We start from the raw sequence: 21,328 nt of genomic DNA, 5'->3' as shown, positions 1-21,328 counted from the left end.
CTCTCCCAGGGCAAGGGCTGCTGGTGGAAGAAGGAGGAAAATCAGCCCTCCTGGGGTCTGGAGTAAACCTAGGCCTCCTGTCCCTTGCAGAGGGAATGAACACATGTATGTGTGTGTGGTGGGTGGTGATGGTGGTGTGGCAGCATGTGAGTTTCCTCTCCGTCTAAAAGGAAAAACATATATAATTGTGCACCTTGATCTGGTTTACTATAGGCATAGTCGAGCATATGGCAGATATCTTTGTAATTCCCCAGTTCATGGAGCACTGGCTGGGGGCTGAGCACACCCACTGGCTAGCCCAGAATTTCCTCCACCGGAGTCAGTACCCTGGGTGGAAGCATTGATTCCCAGAGATCCTGGAGTGTAGGCACTGGCTGTAAAGGTGAGGGGAGGTTCCCTATGGCCTGGGGAAGCTTTCTGTCCCCAAGACTTGACTCTTTACTTCAGTGTCTCCATGGGAAACTCACACAGGCTGGACTTAGGCCCACTCAGGCCCAATCAGGCATAATCACCACAAGAACCTGATTTTCTACCACATAGACTTAAAGGTAGACGAGATCCCGAAGTCCAAAGCTACTTGGGGAATGAAATAGCAGAAGCTTTCTAGGCCTATTCTTTTTCCGGGATAGTAGGTGATGAAAGGCCTCGATAGCAGCCCTAGTCCTGTGCTCTGGGCTGGCAGGGAGTCCAAGGAGGTGTGAGCCCAGAGCTGGCAGGGAACCTCCCTGAGCCCCTCTATGGCCAGAAAAGATAAGAGCCATGCAGAGAGAGCGGGAAGTAAGGCCTCCAGAGAGGGAGGTGGGGCAGGAAAGGCCAGGCCTGCCTTTGTCAGCCAGCTTCCTGGGGCAAGAGGCCTACTTCCTCACCTCCTGCCCTGGAACTTGGGGCATCTGTTTTGGGGGTCTCTGCAAGGTCTGTCCTGGCTGGGCAGGGCCTCCATGGCTGTTGGCCCTGCAACTCATTTTGTTGTTGTTTAGTCGCTCAGTTGTGTCTAGCTCTTTGCAGCCCCATGAACTGCAGCACGCCAGGCTTCCCTGTCCTTCACTACGTCCTTGAGCTTGCTCAAACTCATGTCCATTAAGTCAGTGATGCCATCCAACCATCTCATTCTTTGTTGCCCCCTTTTCCTCCTGCCCTCAATCTTTCCCAGCATCAGGTCTACAACTTATGGTCTGGCTTTTGGTTAAATTTCTTCCTTTGGAGCAGCTCAAAGACACGAGCTCTTTTGGCCACTGAGCAATGATTCACCTTTTTAGGCCTCGAAGCCTCACTTTGGGGGAGGAGTTTGGGAGCCTGCTCCACCTCAGTGTTACCCTGGTGAAAGGAGGACCTTTGGGACGAATAGGGAGGCAAATGTGAGATGGGTTTTGCATTCAAGTGGATCGTAACAAACCACTGGTTATGGGCAGACATGGTCAAAGCAGGAAGATGTTTTTATGGCATGGAGGTTGGAGCCCTTCAACTTGGGTTCAAATCCCAGCTCTACTTATGCCAGCTTGTTCCATGGGTGAATGACTCAACCTTGAATTTTCCATCTGTGTCTTAAGAAGTGACTGTGAGGATTAAGCGAACCATACCAATGATCGCTCTCCATCAGTGCCAGGTAGTCTGAGAACTTTGTGTGTTAACTCATTAAATGCTCATAGTGACTGCTTAGAGGAATTTCAATACTACCGCGACTTTACAGATGGAGAATCTGGGGTGCAGAGAAGTTCCCTCATTTGTCACATGGTTAGAAGTGTCAGGATTTGAACACAAGTAGGCCAGCTCCATGCCTGCGTTTCACTATTATGTCTCAGACACTGAAGCTTTTGGCATAGTCCTCAGCACATAGTCCTCAGAACATAGACTGACAATGTTCGTTCCTGTCTCCCTTGGCTTTCGTGGAGATTTTGCAGGGGCATGAGAGGCGACCAGTTGGATTAGATGACTCTGCACACACCCCCTCCACTGGGTGTCATGATCTCATATCCCACAGGGCCCTGGATTGGAGCATTTGGAGGATGGTGCCCAGGAGGAGGGGCAGGCTACCGCCTTGGACTTTCCCCTTCCTTGCCTGTCATGGGGTGGCTTCTGTTAATGACTGACAGAGCAAAGGGTGCCTGGGGCTGCCTCCAGAGTTGGCCTTGTGCCCTTCTTCCCTCAGGGTCTCCCTCCCTGCAGTAACCAATCATTTAATCACACCTGGCTGGATGGACCTGAATGCTACCTGAGTTCAGGGGGCGGGGACAGTGGTGACCAGCCAGGGCCCTCCCGTTTCTTTACAGGTGGCCCCCTCAGGTCGGCCTGTGCCAGCAAACAAGGATTCAGAGAGGTGGGAAGCAAGGTGGAATCCTGGCCTCTTTTTGAGGTCAGATCAGCCCTGGAGGGCCCTAGGATGACCCACCTCTCGGTGGATAAAGCTTGGCCTACAGAGAAACCTCCAAGGACGTATGATACTTCTCCAGGAGCCCAGAAGGGTTACGTCTAAGTTACCACTGTGGGAACTTAGTCTCTGAGGAAGTAGGGCAGGGGCTGCTCGCGTGCCAGATTGAGATCGCTCCACTTGCCCACAAGAGCCAGTGGCTGATTGGGGGCCAAGGCTGCCTCCACCACATGTAGGCTGTTTGCAGTTCTTTCAACATATCGGCAGAGGCTGGGTCTCAAGGTACAGGGCTGGGAGTGACGACTGTGCCTGCGCTATCAGGGGGATAGTGAAAAATAAATATTGGCAATGGCCAAAGGAGAGGCAATTTTCTCACCACCGGAAGCCAGTCAGGTAGCTGCTCCTGACTCCCAATAGTACTTCGGGAAGAGGGAACTCATGACCGTGTGGGACAGAGTTCATTTCTGCCCACCCCAGCACTGCAGGAGGGAGGGAGGCTCTGTTGCCCAGGTAACAATTTAGTTTTAGAGTCAGGAGTCTGGATTCAAGTTCCTGCTTGGAGTCAACTGCACTCTGAGACTTCAGGCTAAAAACTTAGTTAAGCAGCTCAAGGGCCCCTCTTTCCTCATTTGCAAAATGGGATTATGATGGTAGTGGTGAGGACAAACACCTAATTCAATGGATAAACTCTAGCAGAGGCTCACAATAGAATACTATATAGCGATATAAAAGGCTAAATGACACGTATATACACAACAACTTGGGTGAGCTGCAAAAACAGAAAGCTGAATGAAAGAAGCCTGCCGCAAAAGAGCACATTTTATCTGAGTTCATGTGTAAGAAGTTCATAAGCAGGCAAAACTGCTGTACACCGAGAGAGACTTGATTAAAGGAATACATGAAAGTTTAGTGAACTGCACACTGAAGACTTCTGCACTTTACTGCATGCAAGCTACTCCTCAAGAAGAGAAACAGAGCTACTGTGAATATTAAAAAAACATATATAAGAAAGAGAAAAAAGAAATTCAGTACCTGGCCTGTTATAGGCGTTTAATACAGTGCGGCTTTTTTTTTTTTTTTTTCCTAAATAGCAAGAACCTGAAATCTTCAGGTGCTGTTCTCATCCTCTTTTTATAGAAGGAGGTAGTGGGCCCAGAACAGGTGAGTAACCTGCCCAGGTGAAGTGGGCCTTGAATCTGGCAGATCAGTTCTCAAGCCTACGCAGGTGCCAATGACTCAATGCGGCCCTTGGTACACAGGTGATGCTTCTTCAGAAAAACTAAATATACAGTAATCCAGACTTGGGCAAGTGGGCTAATATCTAAATGGGATCATCCGTGTTAGAAAAGTTGCTCTTTGCAGACTAAAGAAATCTCTGTCAGAGGGCTGATGCTTTCCAGGTTTTGTGTGAGGTTGAAAGAGGCCTAGCTGGGGCCTGGCTGGGCTCTGACGGGCTGGAGAGAGGAGAGCTTGGCTGGGTAGACCAGCATCCAGGGGCCGCAGTCCAGGGACTCGCCAGCGTGGCCTGACTGTTTCCGCCCTTCTCTTCCTAAGGCGGGGGGCGTTTTGAGGCCTCCGTGGGCCAGGCCCAGCCTGTCTTCCCAGGTCCTCAGGCTCAAGAGGGCACGGAAGCCTCATGTGACCGTTATGGTATCCCTCTCTGCAATCTGTTCCATTTCACTCTTTTGGGAAGTGGTTCCAGCAGCCAGGCTCTGGAAAGATGCTCTTGAATCCTGACAGAGGAAGACACCCAGCACAGCCAGTAGATGTGGCCACCCCAAGGTTCTGCGGGGTGGGGGGGCGTTTCTTACAGGGCTGACCTGCCAAGGCAGTGTGTGTGGACAGCAGCCTCGTGCTCCAGGAAGGGCCCATGGGCTTGGGCTCAGACATGAGCAGGGCTGAACTGAAGGAGATGCTCCTTCCAGTGTGCCAGCTAGTGCCTCGCTACATTTTAGACACCAGGCATCTTACTTACTTGCTTTCCTCTCACTCCAGTTCTGTCAGCCAGTCACTAATGCGGCTCTGCTCAGTCACATTCCAGCTGTGTGACCTTAGGCTAGTCACTTAACCTCTCTGAGACTCGTTTTCCTCCTGTAAACAGGGACACCCTGGCCACATTCTAGGGCTGTGGTGAGGATCAGATGAGATGGAGGGAAAGGAGCTTCAGGAGTGAGAAGACCTTGGACATAGGTAGTTTTAAGAGTGTGGAGACAGTATGTAGCCCTTGGGGTGAGAAAGCCCTTCTCTAGAGATGTCTTAGCATCATCGCCTGGTGCGCTTTGCTGCCCTGGCCCACCCTCTAGATTCCCTGTCTCAGACTCACAGGTGGTGTGTATGTTGTACGTGATTCGTTAACATTTACATGAGAAAAACCACACATTCAGGTTACACACAACTCAGACTTAGCAAGCATGCTCTGGGCCCAGCTTCTGTCATGTGGTCCCATCTGACGGTACCTATGAATAGGTACTATCGTTAGACCCGTTTTACAAACGAAGAAAGGCTCAGGGAGAAGTCTCCATTCACAACCACCTAGTCATACATAACCAAGCTGGGACCTGGGTCTGTGTGACCCCAACATCCAAGCTCTCAGCCCTGGTACTTGACTTGGGAGGCAGATGTCAGATGGCATTGGGGTCACTCAGCAGGTCTGGATTCTGATATTTGTTCTCCCTGGAGATCCACAGTCATGGAGGAGAATTGGTCTCTTCCCAGCCCATCCCTCGTTGGGATGTTTCTATGCCATCTGGTTACCCTCTCTGCAGCCCATGGGGTTGGAGTTGTGAGCAAGGGTAGGCTTGTTTTTGCCTCTTGCGTGCGTGCAGTGCTAAGATACCTCAGTTGTGTCTGACTCTTTGCAACCCCTTGGACTGTAGCCCGCCAGGCTCCTCTCTCCATGGGATTCTCCAGGCAAGAATAGGGAGTGCCCTCCTCCAGGGGATCTTCCCAATCTAGGGATCAAACCCGCCTCTCTTACGTATCCTACATTGGCAGGCAGGTTCTTTACCACTGAACCATCTGGGAAGCCCTCTGCTTCTCTTATCGAGGGGCAGTCTGAGGTCTGATCTGTTGATGGTAATGGAGCTGGGCTCACCCTCAGGTGCAGCAGCTGATTGAAAACCAGATCCTTACCTCTGTTGTGTCGCTGCATGGCTGGAGGTGGAAGGCATATTGACCACTCAGAGGGCTGCTGTCGTCCAGCCTGATGAGGAATGGAGAGACCCCGGGGAATGTGGGAGCCTCCCCAGGACTAACAGTAGTCCTCCCCAGGACTACTGTCTAATCAGCTACCAGCCTTACTGTCTACCTGAAACTGGGGGCTTTGGGGGCCCGCTCTGGAAGGCACTGGCTGGCTGCTGGAGTTGGTATTTCTTTTTTTTTTTAAAAAATGTTTTTAATTGGAGTTGGTATTTCTTTTTTAGATGCTTTCTTTTCTGAAGGATGCTGCCCATATTATTGAATTGCATTCCAGCATTCCCCTTCCACCCAAGGGAATCGTTTATTCCTGCCAAAGCTGGGTTCCGAGGGACAAAAGTGCTACATTCTCAGAGCTCCAGCTAGCAGCAGAAGCCAGCAAGGGCAGAGGAAGGAGGTCCTGCCTGTCAGCTGCTCAAACCTTCCCTTGCTTGCCTCAAGCTGGGGGAAGGAGGGCAGGGTCTGGTACTTCATTGACTGGCTCAAGGCAGCCCGTATCCTCAGGACTCTTCCTTCTCCTGTGACTCCCATTTCACTGCTCAGCTTATAGTCCTTCCTGAGGGCATTGCGGGCAGTCAGGCGATTGGTTCAGTCAGCTTTTTGGACTCAGATAGAAGCTAGAGTATTTTTAGCTTCAGTGTTGACCCTGACCTTGGCTTCTCTTCCAGCATCCTGCATCTTTCGGTTTAGTTTGGAGCAGGAAGCTAGTTTTCCTGTACAGTGGAGGACCCCCTCCCCTAAACCAAGCAGCACTTGTCCGTGACCCCTTAAGGGTGTAGCCAGATGTTCGGAAGGTCTCTGGGCTGTGTTGCTGTTGTTCAGTCGTTCAGTTGTGTCTGACTCTTTGCCACCCCATGGATTGCAGCATGGCAGACTTCCCTGTCCTTCACTATCTCCCAGAATTTGCCGAAACTCATGTCCATTGAATCAGTGATGCTATCCAGGCATCTCATCTTCTGTCCCCCCCTTCTCCTCCTGCCTTCAATCTTTCTCAGCATCAGGGTCTTTTCCAACGAGTCGACTCTTGGTATCAGTGGCCAAAAGTATTGGAACTTCAGCTTCAGCACCAGTCCTTCTAATGAATAGTCAAGGTTGATTTTCTCTAGGATTGAGTGCTCTGAACTTGCTGTCCAAGGGTCTCTCCAGAGTCTTCTCCAGCACCACAGTTTGAAAGCATCAATTCTTCTGTACTCAGCCTTCTTTATGGTCCAACTCTCATATCCATACATGACTACTGGAAAAACCATAGCTTTGACTATATGGACCTTTGTTGGCAAAGTGATGTCTCTGCTTTTTAATACGCTGTCTAGGTTTGTCGTAGCTTTTCTACCATGGAGCAAGCGTCTTTCAATATCATGGCTGCAGTTGCTGTCCGCAGTGGTTTTGGAGGCTGGTGGTGAGACAGCTGCCTTTGGGTGGTGGGGTTTACTTGAGGCTGTGGGAACATGGGGCAAAGTGTCCCTGTCATGGCATTGAAGCTACCTCCACGGGCAGGAGCTGAGCCCTAGCTATGGGTCCACATGAGAAGGGAGATAGGGAGCTGGGTTTCTCTTCTTAAACATGCATTAGAAATCACTGGAGGATAGGAAGTCCCTCCCAACATCCAAGCAAAGTTGGGAGTTACATGTTTGTGCGTCTCCCTCACCATGTCCAGCTTGGTTTGGGGCCTGGAGGGGACAAGTCCTGGCTGCAACTTGCTGACAGATTGACCTGAGTCATTACTTTTTATTTCCAGGCTTTATTTCCTTGTCTGTGAAATAAAGGGGTTGGGCCAGATGAGTTCTTAGTTCTATGATTCCATGAACATCTTAGAAAGCAGAACACACGAAGCCAATGTCCTTTGCCATGTTGAGCGATGGGGCACTGGGGGCAGCAGTGTTGATGCTGTAAAGCCCCAGCTGGAGTTCTAGATGGAAGGGACTTGGTGTGAGTCGTTGATGATATCAGGTGACTCGCACGGACAGGTCCAAGACTCTAGAAGCTGGCAGTCTGTACCTCCTTTGAAGTGGTGGTATGAAACCCTTTTATGAACTGGAGGTTGGCTGAGAACATGTAAGTCATCTCGTTGGTATGTTGTACTTCCCCAAACACACCATTTTAAATTAAAACATTGAAGCAACTGTCTTATTTGAGGATTGTATTTAGCACCCGAACATGCTGTTTAACATCTCTTTAGTTGACTTGTTTTTGTGACACTCGTGAGAACGAGTTACTGATATCTGAAGTCCCAGGGAGGTAGATTTCAGCTCGGTCCACGAAAGAAGTTTTAACAAGTGGGGCTGGCTTTTAGAGATGCTGAACTTCCTGTTGTTGGTAATGTTCAAACCAAAGCCTGGCCTTTACCATCCACCCTCTGCTCACCTCCGTGTTCTCCTGCCCCCCACCCTCTTCAGGGACGTTGCAGAGTGATTCCCGGACACCCTGTCCGAAGCAGCCCCCTCTTCCCTACTCTGTCGTACCGTCCTGGTTGGGTATTTTAATACTTGACACTTTCTGTAAGTGTCACGTTCATGTATCTCTCATTCATTGGCCATTGCCCCACTAAACTTGGAGGTAAAACTGGCAAAGCAGGCACCTGGACTCTTGTCCATCATTCTTCCTCCAGTGTTCCATCTCCTGGCATTTAGCAGTCACTCATCAAATACTGGGGCTTCCCCAGTGACTCAGTGGTAAAGAATCTCCTACCAATGCAGGAGACACAGGTTCGATCCCTGGGTCAGGGAGATCCTCTGGAGGAGGTCATGGGAACCCACTCCAGTATTCTTGCCTGTAGAATCCCATGAACAGAGGAGCGTGGTGGGGTACAGTCCACAGGGTAGCAAAGAGTAGGACATGACTGAAGCACACAGCAAATACTGAACAGGTTAAAGTTTACTATTGGTTTAGGTTTTATCACTTCCAGCTCTACTAGCCCACTGGTCTATGGGATTAGGCTCCTGTAGAGCCTGGGTGGGGCGATTTGAAGGGGTCTTGGTGTCCCGGGTTGGTGAGCATGGAGTAAGCCCTGGGATTTGGATGTGTGTTGCCTCCCTTGCTGGCTGTGGGTCCCCTGGGTGAGTCATCCGACATTTCTGGGTCTCGTTGCTTCATCTATAGACGGAGAGAGTTGGATTTGGTTATCTTCAAGACTCTTTCCAGCTGGCCTTCCTTGTGATTTCAAGTACTCTGTGTCTGCATTCACTCCTCTGTTCTCAGACTGTTTGTTCAACTTTCTTTTATTAGGGGTTCTAGGCCTATTAAAACAGAAAAAAAAATTAAGTAGCCTTGAGAAGGGAAGAGTAAATACAAATGCAAATGGTTGTTTTATTCTAACAAATTACACCGACTACAGGGAGACCCCAAGGGAATGGACTGTTTAATTAAATAATTGCCAGGTTAAATATAGATAGTTCAACCCAGGCATAAATTAACAATTGAGATTCTTTTGCTGATATACTTTAGCCACTTAACAGTGCACTCAGCTGCAACATACCTAATGTTCTGATTTAAAAAATACTTTATAAATGGAGATAGTGGACACATTCTTTCTTCTCTCTGGCCTCTCTTGGAGATGGCTAGTAAGCCTGGATGATTCAATTTTACTGGTGAGAAAATTAAAAGTAAGCTACTCTTAAGGACAAAGTTAAAATGCCCCCCTGCTGAAGGATTGTGCTCTGTGGCTGGCATGGGCTGACATGGAAGGTAGGCAGAAGGTGACATTTTTTCCTTTTAGATAAATTTAGGGCTTTCCCCTACATATTCCTATTTCTTCCTATACTTGGAAAAGATATTTTCTACACCCTAAAGTATGATAAATCACTGCTGCGTGATGAAGCAGTCAATGCATGTATGCTTAATTATGTCTGAGTCTTAGTGGCTCTGTGGACTGTAGCCCGCCAGGCTCCTCTGTCCATGGGATTCTCCAGGCAAGAATACCCCAATGGATTGCCATTTCCTTCTCCAGAGGATCTTCCCAACCCAGGGACTGAACCCACGTCTCTTGCAGCTCCTGCATTGCAGGCAGTTTGTTTACCACTGAGCCGCTAGAAGATCCATATAGGTAGGCATTGGGTGCTACTATAGCATAAAGGTTGCTATATGGTTCAAAAACATAAAATGTGATGCTTATTTAGAAAGTTTACATTTTAGTTGAGGAGACAAGGCATAATCTAATGAAACCACCAATTAAAAAGACTGGATTTTGTACTTTGATAGTATTGTGTACTGATACAATAAAAGACAAGCTTGAGATAATTAGGGGACAGTACCTGGTGAGACTCTGCTGGTTGGGTGGTACACACAGTGCCAATGAGTCAGAGGAGGGAGATAGGCGAGGGTCAGCATTTGTCTGGAGAAAGGCTTGCTTGCAGCTCTACACTGGCCTGGCTCTAGGGGTACAGCTGTGCCCTTCCTACTGCTCTGAGTCACAAGTCTCAGGGAATCAAATGTGTGTGGTGCCACTTGGGGCTGTGTAGGATGGCAGCCCTGCACCACGAGGCTCAGATTGCAGAGACTTGAGATGAGCAAAGGATGGAGAAGCCTCAAGGTCAACACCTCTGGGTCTTGGTCAGCCCATGGACCCATTAAATGTACTGCCCTTTACACAAATATTTCTAAATATTTGAGCCAGCACTTCAAAATCAAAAGATTTAACCAGCAATAATCCAGGACTTCCTTGGTGGTCCAGTGGTTAAGAATCCACCTGCCAATGCAGGAGACACGGGTTCAATCCCCAGTCCGGGAAGATCCCATGTGCTGCAGGGCAACTAAGCCTGTGAGCTGCAACTACTGAACCCATGTGCCTAGAGCCCGTGCTCTGCAACAAGACAGTAGTGCCCCCTTCCCGCAACAAGAGAAAGACCGCACGCAGCCACAAAGACCCAGCACATCCAAAAATAAAAAATAAAATAAATAATTAAAACACCAGGAAATAATGTAAGCAGCAAATTCTTAAAAAACAAAACAAAATCCAGTTGTCTGACATCTCTGGGAATCTTGGGAGATCTGGCCATGTAAAACTCAAATTCCTCTTTGACATCAATTGTGGCAACAGTCCTGCGGATCTAAGTAGCATTCATTTAAGTCAAAGCTCATACTCCTCAGCCTGTTCCAGTCCCTACCACTCCCGGTAAGTCCCCAATACTGCCTGAATCTTTTTCCCATAATGGTAGAGAAATATATCTCTTTGTACTCATATTTCTATCAAGAATAAGAAAAACAAAGGCCCAATAGAGCTGTGTGTGTGTGTGTGTGTGTTTTTAAAAGATGATAAGAACAAGCCTGTTCTTCATAGAAATGAAGAATAAGCAAACAAAGGGCATCTATGTTGAAGGAATTTAGCCCACCTGCCTCTCTCTCGTAGATTCCTGCTGGACTCTGTGTCAGTGGAGTCTGTGGGAGCTTGTGGGAAACAGATAGGTTATATAACAGAGGCTCTGCCTCAAGAAAACTAGTCCTAATAGCTGAGATTTATTAAGGGTCTATGTGTGCATCTGCCTTCCCAACAACCCTGAGAGGCAGGTACTGTTATTTATCTCTGCCTCACAGAGGAGGAAGCAGACATAAAGAGGTTAACCAACATGTCCAGGGTCACACAGCTCCTTGAGGGTGGAGACAGGATTTGAATATATAGATGTGAGAGTTGGACCATAAAGAAGTCTGAGCACTGAAGAATTGATGCTTTCGAATTGTGGTGCCGGAGAAGACTCTTAGAGAGTCCCTTGAACTGCAAGAAGATCAAACCAGTCAATCCTAATGGAAATCAACCCTGTATGTTCATTGGAAGGACTGATGATGAAGCTCCAATACTTTGGCCACCTGATGCAAAGAGCCGACTTGTTGGAAAAGACCCTGATGCTGGACAAGAGGACAAGAGAAGAGGGTGACAGAGGATGAGATGGTTGGATGGCATCACCGATTCAATGGACATAAGTTTGAGCAAATTCTGGGAGATAGTGAAGGACAGGGAAGCCTGGTGTGCTGCAGTCCATGGGGCTGCAAAGAGTCAGACATGACTAAGCAACTGAACAATAATTTCCTGATTCCAGAATCCAGTTTCATGTTTGCTTCCTCTGTGCTATGAGGCTTTAAGACAGATGCCCTTGGCTTGGGATGATAGATGCATGGTGTGTGTGTGTGTGTGCACGTGTGTGCGTGCACGTGTGTGCACTCTGTCCTAGCACCGAGAGCAGTACTCACTGCCTAACAGGCACCTAGTAAATACCTCTGAAGATATGTGCTGGCAGATGGCCCCTGAGCCCTGTGTTCTGGGGCTGTGTTTACTAAACTTGTTCCTCTGAGCACAATGTCCTGCTGGGGGCTCAGGTCTGAGTGACAAGCAGGGACAGACTAATTTACTCCACACCTTTTTGTTCCAAGTCTAGATCTCCTCTAAGTATTTCTTTCCCCACCACCTTCACCCTGCAGACTATGAGACGCGACAGCAGGCATCTTCACTGGAGAGTGAAGGAAAAAGCATGATTGTTGATGAAGCCCGATGGAATAGGAAGTGGTCCTTTAGGCCACTGAAGCCTTGAGAGGGGCTGTCCTGTGGTGGGGTTGTGGGCAGTGTCTGTGTAGCTGGCTCCAGGACCAGAGTGGGGGATAGCTGTGGAACACAGAGGGGCGGATGGCAGTAGCAGTCCTGTGTGGACGCCCCATCTCAGTGCCAGCCATTAGTTGCTCAGAAGCAAACCCTGAGATAAGGATGTGAATGTAAGTAGTTTATTTGAGAGGCAATCCCAGGAAGCACCAATGGGAGAAGGGGAGAAGTGAGTCAGAGAAGGGTAGGCAGCTGATAAAGTGTTTGTAGTCAAGCTTGTTCTCCCCAGGGATAGCTGGACCTTGATCCTCCTGGATGGTCTGGGAGTCAGTGAAGGACACATGCCTCAGACACAGCATAGCCAAGGGGCAAGGGAACTGGGGTGTTCAAACCCCAACCCCTCAGTGATGGGTTGGGGCCACTTGGCCCTGATGTGAGGGTGGGCAGAGGGGACTCCAGTTAACAGAGATAGTGTTGGCATCTGGCACCTGGACAGGCATGCACTGAAATGGTGAGGGCAAGGGGATGTGTAGGAGGGTACCTGCTGCGCCCGGAGCCTCCCTTCTATCCACACAGGCTGAGTGTCCTGTCTGGAGCCCAGCGTGCTTTGCAGAGGTGCTACGCCCATCCTATACCATAGCTTTTGCTATATAACAGACCTCTCCAAATTTTCTGGCTTAAAATAACAACCAGTTTACTTAGCTCTCATCTCAGTGGATGGGCGACTTGGGTTGGGCTCAGTTGGGCAGTTCTGGACTCAGCAGGGCTCACTCATGCCTGCAATCAACTGGCTGGTCTGAGATGGCCTTGTGGGGACAGCTTATCTGTCCCCCATGGTATCTTATCCTCCAGCAGTCTAGCTGGGGCTTATTCTCAGGGAAGGGAATGGGTTGAGGCAGGCAAGTGCTCTGGAGGCCTGGGCTTGGAACTGGCACAGCATCACTGCCTCCACAGTCTGTTGGCCAACAGAAGTCATCCGTCTGGCCCAGATTCACAGGGTGGGGACATAGACCCTGCTTCTTGGTGGGAAGAGCTAGAAAGTTATATTTAGGAGGATATGTACAGGAAGAGGAATATTTGCATCCACGCTTACAAATAATCTACCACATGGTTGAGCCTTGAGGCAGCTTGTGTTCCGGTGGACAATGAAAACCAGTGGGCTCTGTCTTTTAGACGGAGTAGGAGTCAGAAGCTGTCTGGGTCAAGTGTGGGAACATCTCTGTCCTACAGCATCTCCTCCACAGATGCTTTCTGTTAAGCAGTCTTTTCCGTTGATCATCTGTAAGTAAGCAATTATTTCTGAGGGATAGCTCATTACATCTCTGCTTACTAAGGTGGTGATTCTGTGTGGGTTGGAAGAGTAGAAAAGAGCTGAGTGGCTTTAGGGAAAGGAGATGTTGTGGACACGTACATCTCTTTTTGGCCAGTATCTGAACCCTTTTCCCTGTGTTTAGGGAATTCCTACCTTGCTAGTTCTGATGAGTGGTGGCAGAGCCGGCCACTTTAGATGGTGGAAAGACCGTGTCTTCCCTTTCCTAGCCTCCATCTGCAGCCAGGAGGTGAGTGTACGACCTGGGCTTTGCTGGTCACACATTCCTGCCTCCGGACTCAGGATAGGAGCTAGTGATGTGAAGCAGCAGGATCGGTGAGCTCTCTAGAGGTGGTCTGAATTCCTGGAGCAGCGGTGGCTATGTGGAGAGGCTGAGCCCCATATCAGGGGTTGTGTGCTGATACGAACCAGCCATGGTGCCCAGCATTCATGGCAGTGATATTTTTGCTAAACAAATTCTGCAGCATGTTTTGGGGGAATTTCTTCTGGGTGCAGAGACTTCCCAGGTGGCACTAGTAGTAAAGAACCCCTCTGCCAATGTAGGAGACATGAGAGACGCTGGTTTAATTCCTGGGTCGGGAAGATCCCCTGGAGGAGGCCATGGCAACCCACTCCAGTATTCTTGCCTGGAGAATCCCGTGGACATCCTGTGGTGGGCTACAGTCCACAGGGTTGCAAAGAGTCAGACAAGACTGAAGCAACTTAGCATGTGTGCATGCTTCTGGCTACAGAGAATCAAACTTTGTTTTTTATCTCTCCCAGGGATTATGTGAAGTATACCATATCCTCTTAATGAATTTCTACTTGGCTTGCAGCTAAGAAACACAATTTGTAAGGTGGAAGTGGGGAGGGAAGCATATGCATGGAAGGAGGGGAGAGATTGGCCCAAAGAAGGTATTGGTTCTACTTCTCTATTTTGCTCAATGCCGGCTCCACGGGGAATGGTAAAGAAAACTGGGTAAATGTTTCTGAAAGCATAGGATAGTTTATTTGTCTTTTAAAAAGGTAGAATTTCAGAAAGTAAAGAGTTTCCCCCTTTAGGAAGCCGATTGGAGGATAGAGGAATAAGTGAAAGAGGTTGATCTGGAGACATGGGGATGTCGCGAGCTTCTGGTTTGGAGCCCTGGAGCAGACACCAGCTTCTGGGATGGCCTGGTGGGTGGGGAGTGGTGTTGGTAGGGGAGACGAGAGGCACAGTCATGGATCCTAGGGTAAAAGAACCAAGGACGAAATTCGTTGTTTTTCTCGGAAGAGCATCCACTGTTGGACAGGGACGTGTTGTAACAGTGAAGTTGAGTCAAGGACGTATAATTTGTATTCGGTGGTTTACTTTTTAGAAGCCCTGAATTTGCTTAGCTAATAAGCAAATTTTCTTTCCTTAAGAGAAACTATTTTTATAGGGAAAAACATAGGTGAGTGAATCACATAGGATGTTACTGCTTCCCTTGGTTTAATCAACCATTAAAGAAAGTTTACTTTTGAGCTTAAGGAAATTTGGCAGCTACTTCAAATGTAGGTGGCGTCATGGAGAGGTATTAATTCACCTCCCTACATAAAACACAGAAGAAATACACATACAAAGAGCTAGCCAAAGAGCTTTGACCCAGTGAACAGTGTGGCACTGCTGTTTACCTTGGGTGGATTGACAGCTCTTGTTGAGACATGAGTTGGGGAGCACGTACCCAGACGTGGCATGTTTCTTGGGCTGCCTGGGGTCATACCTCCACCTGCGGGTTACCCACCTCTCCGCCATCACACAGCTCAGGTTTGAATGCCTCCTGCAGATGTCTGGCCTTTTCTCCTCCTCTATCCTGCTCTCCTAAATGCCGTGTAGAAACCCACTGTGTTCTTACAGCACCATCAAGCTCAGAAGAGAACAAATCTAGGTATATTCTCCAAAGTCTGCAGAGCCAGACTGGGCAGGGATGAGAGAGATCCTCAAGGCCAACCTGCCTTCAGGGCTAGGACACCCTTCCAGATTCACCAAATGTGAATGTGAAGAAAGGATGGGGGGCTCTGGCCTCTCCTCATTCCTTGGTGGTGTGGTCTTTCTGAGAGGAGCAAACTCCTTTGATATTAAGACATCAATTGCAATGGAAGGCCCTCCTTCCAACCCAGGAGGCAGAGACATTTTTGCAGTATTTCTGCATGGGTCCAGCTAGATGTGAACTAAGTCTGCAGAGCTCAAATCTGCATGGGTCAACACTGATCTGTATGAGTGGCCCTCACCGCAGTGCTCACCATGCCTCTTGGAAATCAAAGAAGCTTTTGGCATCACTGGCTGAGGATCTTCATATGGTCAGCCAACTTATAGCCATGTGACCGTTGGTGTAGCAACTCTTCACCTTGAAGGGCTCTCTTTTCATTGGCTCCTCAGCTTGGTTCCCATTTTACGGATAGAGAAATTGAGCCTTGTAGAGATTAAATGACTAGCTCAAGGCTATGGAGGTGATAAGGGATTTATTTTGTGAACAATGATTTTTTATTTTTCATGACAATACCACACAAAATCATTAATTAAAATAAAAAAGTTTTTTGAGATGTAATTTACCCATTAATGTATACAATTAAGTGGTTTTTAGTATATTCACAGAGTTGTGCAACCATTACTAGAGTCAATTTTAGAACATTTTCATTATTACCCCTCCTCAAATCCCACATCCTTTAGCTATCACCCCTCATTCCTCCCCTCCTCAAACCCTCCCAGCCCTAAGCAATAGCCAGTTTACTTCCATGAAACCAGTCTTTTAAATTCCAAATCCAATACTCTTATCACAATGCCAATGTCAGTCTGGAATCTGCTCAAATATTGCACTGAAGAGAAATGACTTAGAGTTTTAAGAGTTGACTTCCTTTAAAATGTTACACACTTTAGGAATTTTCAAGGCATCAGCCCTGTGATAGTTAATTTTATGTGTCAATTTAACTGGTCTAAAGGATGCCTGGACGGCCGGTAGAATATTTTTATATGTGAGGGTGTTTCCAGATGTGATTCACATTTGATTCAGTAGACTAAGACTGCCCTTACCAACGCAGGTGGGCATCACCCAATTATTGAGGCCTGAATAAAACAAAAAGGTACATGAAGGACAAATTTGTTCTTGCTTGAGATGGGATGTTCATCTTTTGTCCTCAGACATTGGTGCCCCTGGTTCTGAGCTCTTTGGACTCATGCTGGGATTGACACTGTATGTCCTCCAAATTTTAGGCTTTCAGACTTGGACTGGGACTGACACCATCAGCCCCCCCTGATTCTCAGGCCTTTGGGTTGGGACTGGAACTATAACTCTGACTTTCCTGGGCATCAGGCCTGCAAGGTGGCAGATGGGGGACTTCTCAGCCTCCATAATCACCTGGACTAATCCCTCTTTCTATCTCTCTATATCCTATTGATTCTGTCTCTGGAGATGCCTAAGTGAAAAAAGTGAGAAGTCAAAGTGTTAGTTGCTCAGTCGTGTCCAACTTTCTGTGACCCCATGGACTGTCACCTGCCAGGTTCCTCTGTCCATGGGATTTCCCAGACAAGTATACTGGAGTGGATAGCCATTCCCCTCTTCAGGGGATCTTCCCACCCCAGGAACCAAACCCAGGTCTCCTGCGTTGCAGGCAGATTCTTTATCTGAGCTACCAGAGAAGCCCAAATCCAGTCCCCAATTCCCCTTCCCTGTTCTTCAACAAAAGAAATCTCAGCCCACACATCTCTCTCCTTTTCCTGACAGAGTACAGCTAGGGCCTCAGCACTCTGGTCTTCCCTTCCCCATCCTCCCCAGTAGTGGCTGGTGCCCAGTGGGTGTCAGGGAGCTTCAGAAGCCACATGTCAACAGGCACATCTTATCCTGGTGTCAATTTTACTGGCAAAGATTTTTAGGGAGGTGGTGTTGTTTTTGCTGTTGTTCAATCGCTCAGTTGTGTCCGATTCTTTGCAACCCCATGGACTGCAGCATGCCAGGCTTCCTTGTCCACCACCATTTCCTAGAGCTTGCTCTAACTTATGTCCATTGAATTGGTGATGCCATCCAACCATCTTGTCTTCTGCCATCCCCTTTTCCTTCTGCCTTCAATCTGTCCCAGCATCAGGGTCTTTTCTAATGAATCAGCTCTTTGCATCAGGTGGCCAAAGTATTGGAGCTTCAGCTTCAGAATCAGTACTTTCAATGATTATTCAGGATTGATTTCCTTTAGGTTTGACTGGTTTGATCTCCTTGCAGTCCAAGGAACTCTCCAGTGCCTTCTCCAAATTTCCAAAACATCAATTCTTTGGCATTCTGCCTTCTTTATGGTCCAACTCTCACGTCCATACATGACTACTGGAAAAATCACAGCTGTAACAATGCGGACTTTGTCGATAAAGTAACGTCTCTGCTTTTTAATATGGTGTCTAGGTTTGTCACAGTTTTTCTTCCAAGGAGCAAGTGTCTTTTAATTCCATGGTTGCAGTCACCATCTGCAGTGATTTTGGAGCCCAAGAAAATAAAGTCTGTCACTGTATCCATTGTTTCCCCATCTATTTGCCATGAAGTGATGGGACCAGACGCCATGATCTTAGTTTTCTGAATGTTGAGTTTTAAGCCAACTTTTTCACTCTCCTCTTTTACTTTCATCAAGATTCCTCACAATTTCATCACAAGATTTCATCACAATTCCTCTTCGCTTTCTGCCATAAGGGTGGTGTCATCTGCCTGTCTGAGGTTATTGATATTTCTCCCAGCAACCTTGATTCCAGCTTGTGCTTCATCCAGCCCATCATTTCACATGATGTACTCTGCATGTAAGTTAAACAAGCAGGGTGACAATATATAGCCTTGACATGCTCCTTTCCCAATTCGGAACCAGCCCATTGTTCCATGCCCAGTTCTAGCTGTTGTTTTTTTGACCTGCATATGGGCTTCACAGGAGGCAGGTCAGGTGGTCTGGTATTCCCATCTCTTGAAGAATTTTCCACAGTTTGCTGTGATCCTCACAGTCAAAGGCTTTAGCATAGTCAATGAAGCAGAAAGTAGATGTTTTTCTGGAATTCTCTTGCCTTTTCTATGATCCAATGGATGTTGGCAATTTGATCCCTGGTTCCCCTGCCTTCTCTAAATCCAGCTTGAACATATGAAAGTTCTCGGTTCACATACTGTTGAAGCCTAGCTTGGAGAATTTTGAGGATTACTTTACTAGCATGTAAGATGAGTGCAATTGTGCAGTAGTTTGAGCATTCTTTGGCATTGCCTTTCTTTGGGATGGGAATGAAAATGGACATTTTCCAGTCCTGTGGCCACTGCTGCATTTTCCAAATTTGCTAGTATATTGAGTGCAGCACTTTTCACAGCATCATTTTAGGATTTGAAATAGTTCACCTGGAATTCCATCACCTCCCCTAGCTTTGTTCATAGTGATGCTTCCCAAGGCCCACTTGCCTTTGCATTCCAGGAAGTCTGGCTCTAGATGAGTGATCACACCATCATGGTTATCTGGGTCATGAAGATCTTTTTCGTATAATTCTTCTGTGTATTCTTGCCACCTCTTAGAAAGTATATTTGAGGACTAGTGTTTTATCTTTCAAATTAATGTGAAGAAATTCCTGCTTGCAGTAGCCATTTCCAGAGACAGCCTTGGATCTAGAGATGGCTCAGTCTCCTTGGCAGGCTGTGGCCAATTAATGTGGAAATTTAACCCCGCTATCTGAGAGACTCATCGTGGTACCTACCTTATGCCCCAGGACAATGTACCATGCTGTTGTTTTTCTCACAAACAGCAGATTGTTAGGTAACTTTTCTCATCTTTAAGGCTTGTCTACCCTGATAGGTTACACCCGGCTTGAAGCTCTTGTAATAACAGCAACTGCCTACTGTGTGCCAGGAATAGGGTTAGGAGGAGGGTGAGGTAAGCGAGACACTTAGCATACACAATTTAAGGCACACCCCGCTGCTGACCCTGCACTAGGCAACCTTGAAAGAGAGCACCTGTTTGAATTTCGTACTGTAGGTTCTCATCATAGGTTGAATTTTGCCTCACCCTGGATCTGCCCTGGCTAGACTTTTTTATATACATTTTCTCATGCAATATTCATAACAGCTTCATTTTACAATTGGGGAAAATCTGAAGTGCGCGGTGCTTGAGAAACTTGCCCAAGGCCCTACAGCTGGTTCTAGCACACCAGTGGTTGACACTGACCTTTCCTCCTTTGGTTTAACAACAGCCCTGAGAAGTAATTGGTCACTGTTAGAAGCACTGGCTCATGAGAACTGATTGCTAAGTTTCCAGGAACTTTGAGAGTCAGTCATTAAACACAGCCATTATTAAATAGTAAATTTTACAAACTTGTAATTTAGAAATTATATTAATAGGGAATATAACAAATGCCCCCACTTCATCACTTCCTAATTCTGATTCTACAGGATTGAGATGGGATCCTCCTGGTGTTGTCACTTACCAGCTGTGTCGCTTGGCCACGTGGTGAGAGCTGTGAGGAGTGCGGAGCCTTGTGAAGAGTAGAGGATTTGGAACCAGGGCCTCTTGATTCAAGTCCCGGCTTCACTCTTGTTGTCTGCGTCAGTTTTTCCATCTGTAAATTGGGAGCAACTACTACTGGTGTCAGCTCTCTCCCTGGCAAATTGGGAGCAATTTACAGACGGGAATACTGACACTGAGGGTAGTATCTGTTTATCTCTTACATGCTTTTGAACGTTTGCTGAATACTCGCTATGTGCCAAGCATTGTTCTAAGCCCCTTGCTTATATTTTCGTGTTAATGTTCCAGTAACCTGAGATAACTATCGTTCTCCCGTTTTCAGATGGAGAAATAGCCTCAGCACAATGGAATACCTTTCCCAAGGTCACACAGCTGGTAGGTGATGATGGGAGGAGTTCATCTCAGGCAGTCCCTGGTACCTAGGAGGTGCTCAATAGCTATTCATTGATCTGAATAGGCAGGGGACGAATCCAGACCCTGTACCCAAACTCGCCCATGCTCCCTGTTAAAGGGTAAGCCACAGGGAACTGCTGCATTGGAGCAAAACCCCCTTCTCTGCAGGATGGGAAGAGGCCAGCTCCTCCCTGTGCCAGCCGGAAGCCACCTCTTCCGGGCATTCTCCAGGGCGGATACGTTGTAGGAAACAGCCATGAGGCCACAAGGAAGAAAAACACCCGCTTCCCATGCTCCCAGCATGGTGATGGAAAGCTCCAGGTTTGAGCTCCAAGACCTCTCCCTGGGGCCCAGAAGAAGCAGGCTTCCTCCTGGGGTGATGCTGTGGCTGTATCCCACAGGCCTGGAAGGGTTGGATGAGAGAGGCTATTGCTTTGAAGCTGAGGTGGCAGTGGGCCTGCAAGACAGAGCTTGGTTTTGGGCACCAGAAGAGCCTGGACTTGAATCTCGCCTCTGCCTCTTACAAGTTGCATGTCCTCAGTTAAGGTCTCTGAGCCTCAGTCGTCCCTCTCTAAAATGGGAGAATATCCACCTATGGACGCTTACAGAAATGTGGTTTAAAAATCAAGGAGAATGCATACGAAGCATATGAGAAAAAACCGGCAGAAGGAATGGAATACATGATAAGTGAATGAATCCAATAACAGCTGTGTGCCAGGCACTGTGCTGGGCAAGGAGGATTCCAACAGGAGTGGGTAAGAGCCCTATTTCAAGGACTCAGTGCAGTACGGAGAAATGAACCAAGAGAGGAGGTGATGGAGGACACGTACAGTGGTACCCAGGTGGGGAAGGAGCGGGGAACGTGGGCCAGGTCCTAACTTTCCCCGCACAGGCGCTTGCTGAACAAGTAACTGCTGAGACCCACTACATGCCTGTGGGTATGATGGGGAATGCAGCTGTGCATATGAGCCAGAAACAACCGAGTCCCTCTCAGAAACAAGACTAATAGGCATGAAAAGGTAAGTGACAGGGATTTCTCCAGTGGTCCAGTGGTTAAGACTTCGCTTCC

General features: G+C 47.8%; 1 long non-coding RNA gene across 1 annotated transcript; it reads right to left on the bottom strand.

The window, feature by feature from the left end:
• Positions 1-14,375: 14,375 nt before the first annotated feature.
• On the bottom strand, positions 14,376-20,423 carry LOC138444194 (uncharacterized). Its single transcript, XR_011258407.1, has 2 exons — positions 19,829-20,423; positions 14,376-14,616 (listed from the first exon to the last, which is right to left on the bottom strand). It is a non-coding gene; the product is annotated as an uncharacterized lncRNA (long non-coding RNA).
• Between the last annotated feature and the right edge of the window lie 905 nt (positions 20,424-21,328).

This window comes from Ovis canadensis, chromosome 7 (genome assembly GCF_042477335.2).
Source record: "Ovis canadensis isolate MfBH-ARS-UI-01 breed Bighorn chromosome 7, ARS-UI_OviCan_v2, whole genome shotgun sequence".
Taxonomy (NCBI): domain Eukaryota; kingdom Metazoa; phylum Chordata; class Mammalia; order Artiodactyla; family Bovidae; genus Ovis; species Ovis canadensis.
The sequence above is the reverse complement of the archived record's forward strand: the minus strand, read 5'-3'. Positions and strand labels throughout refer to the sequence as shown.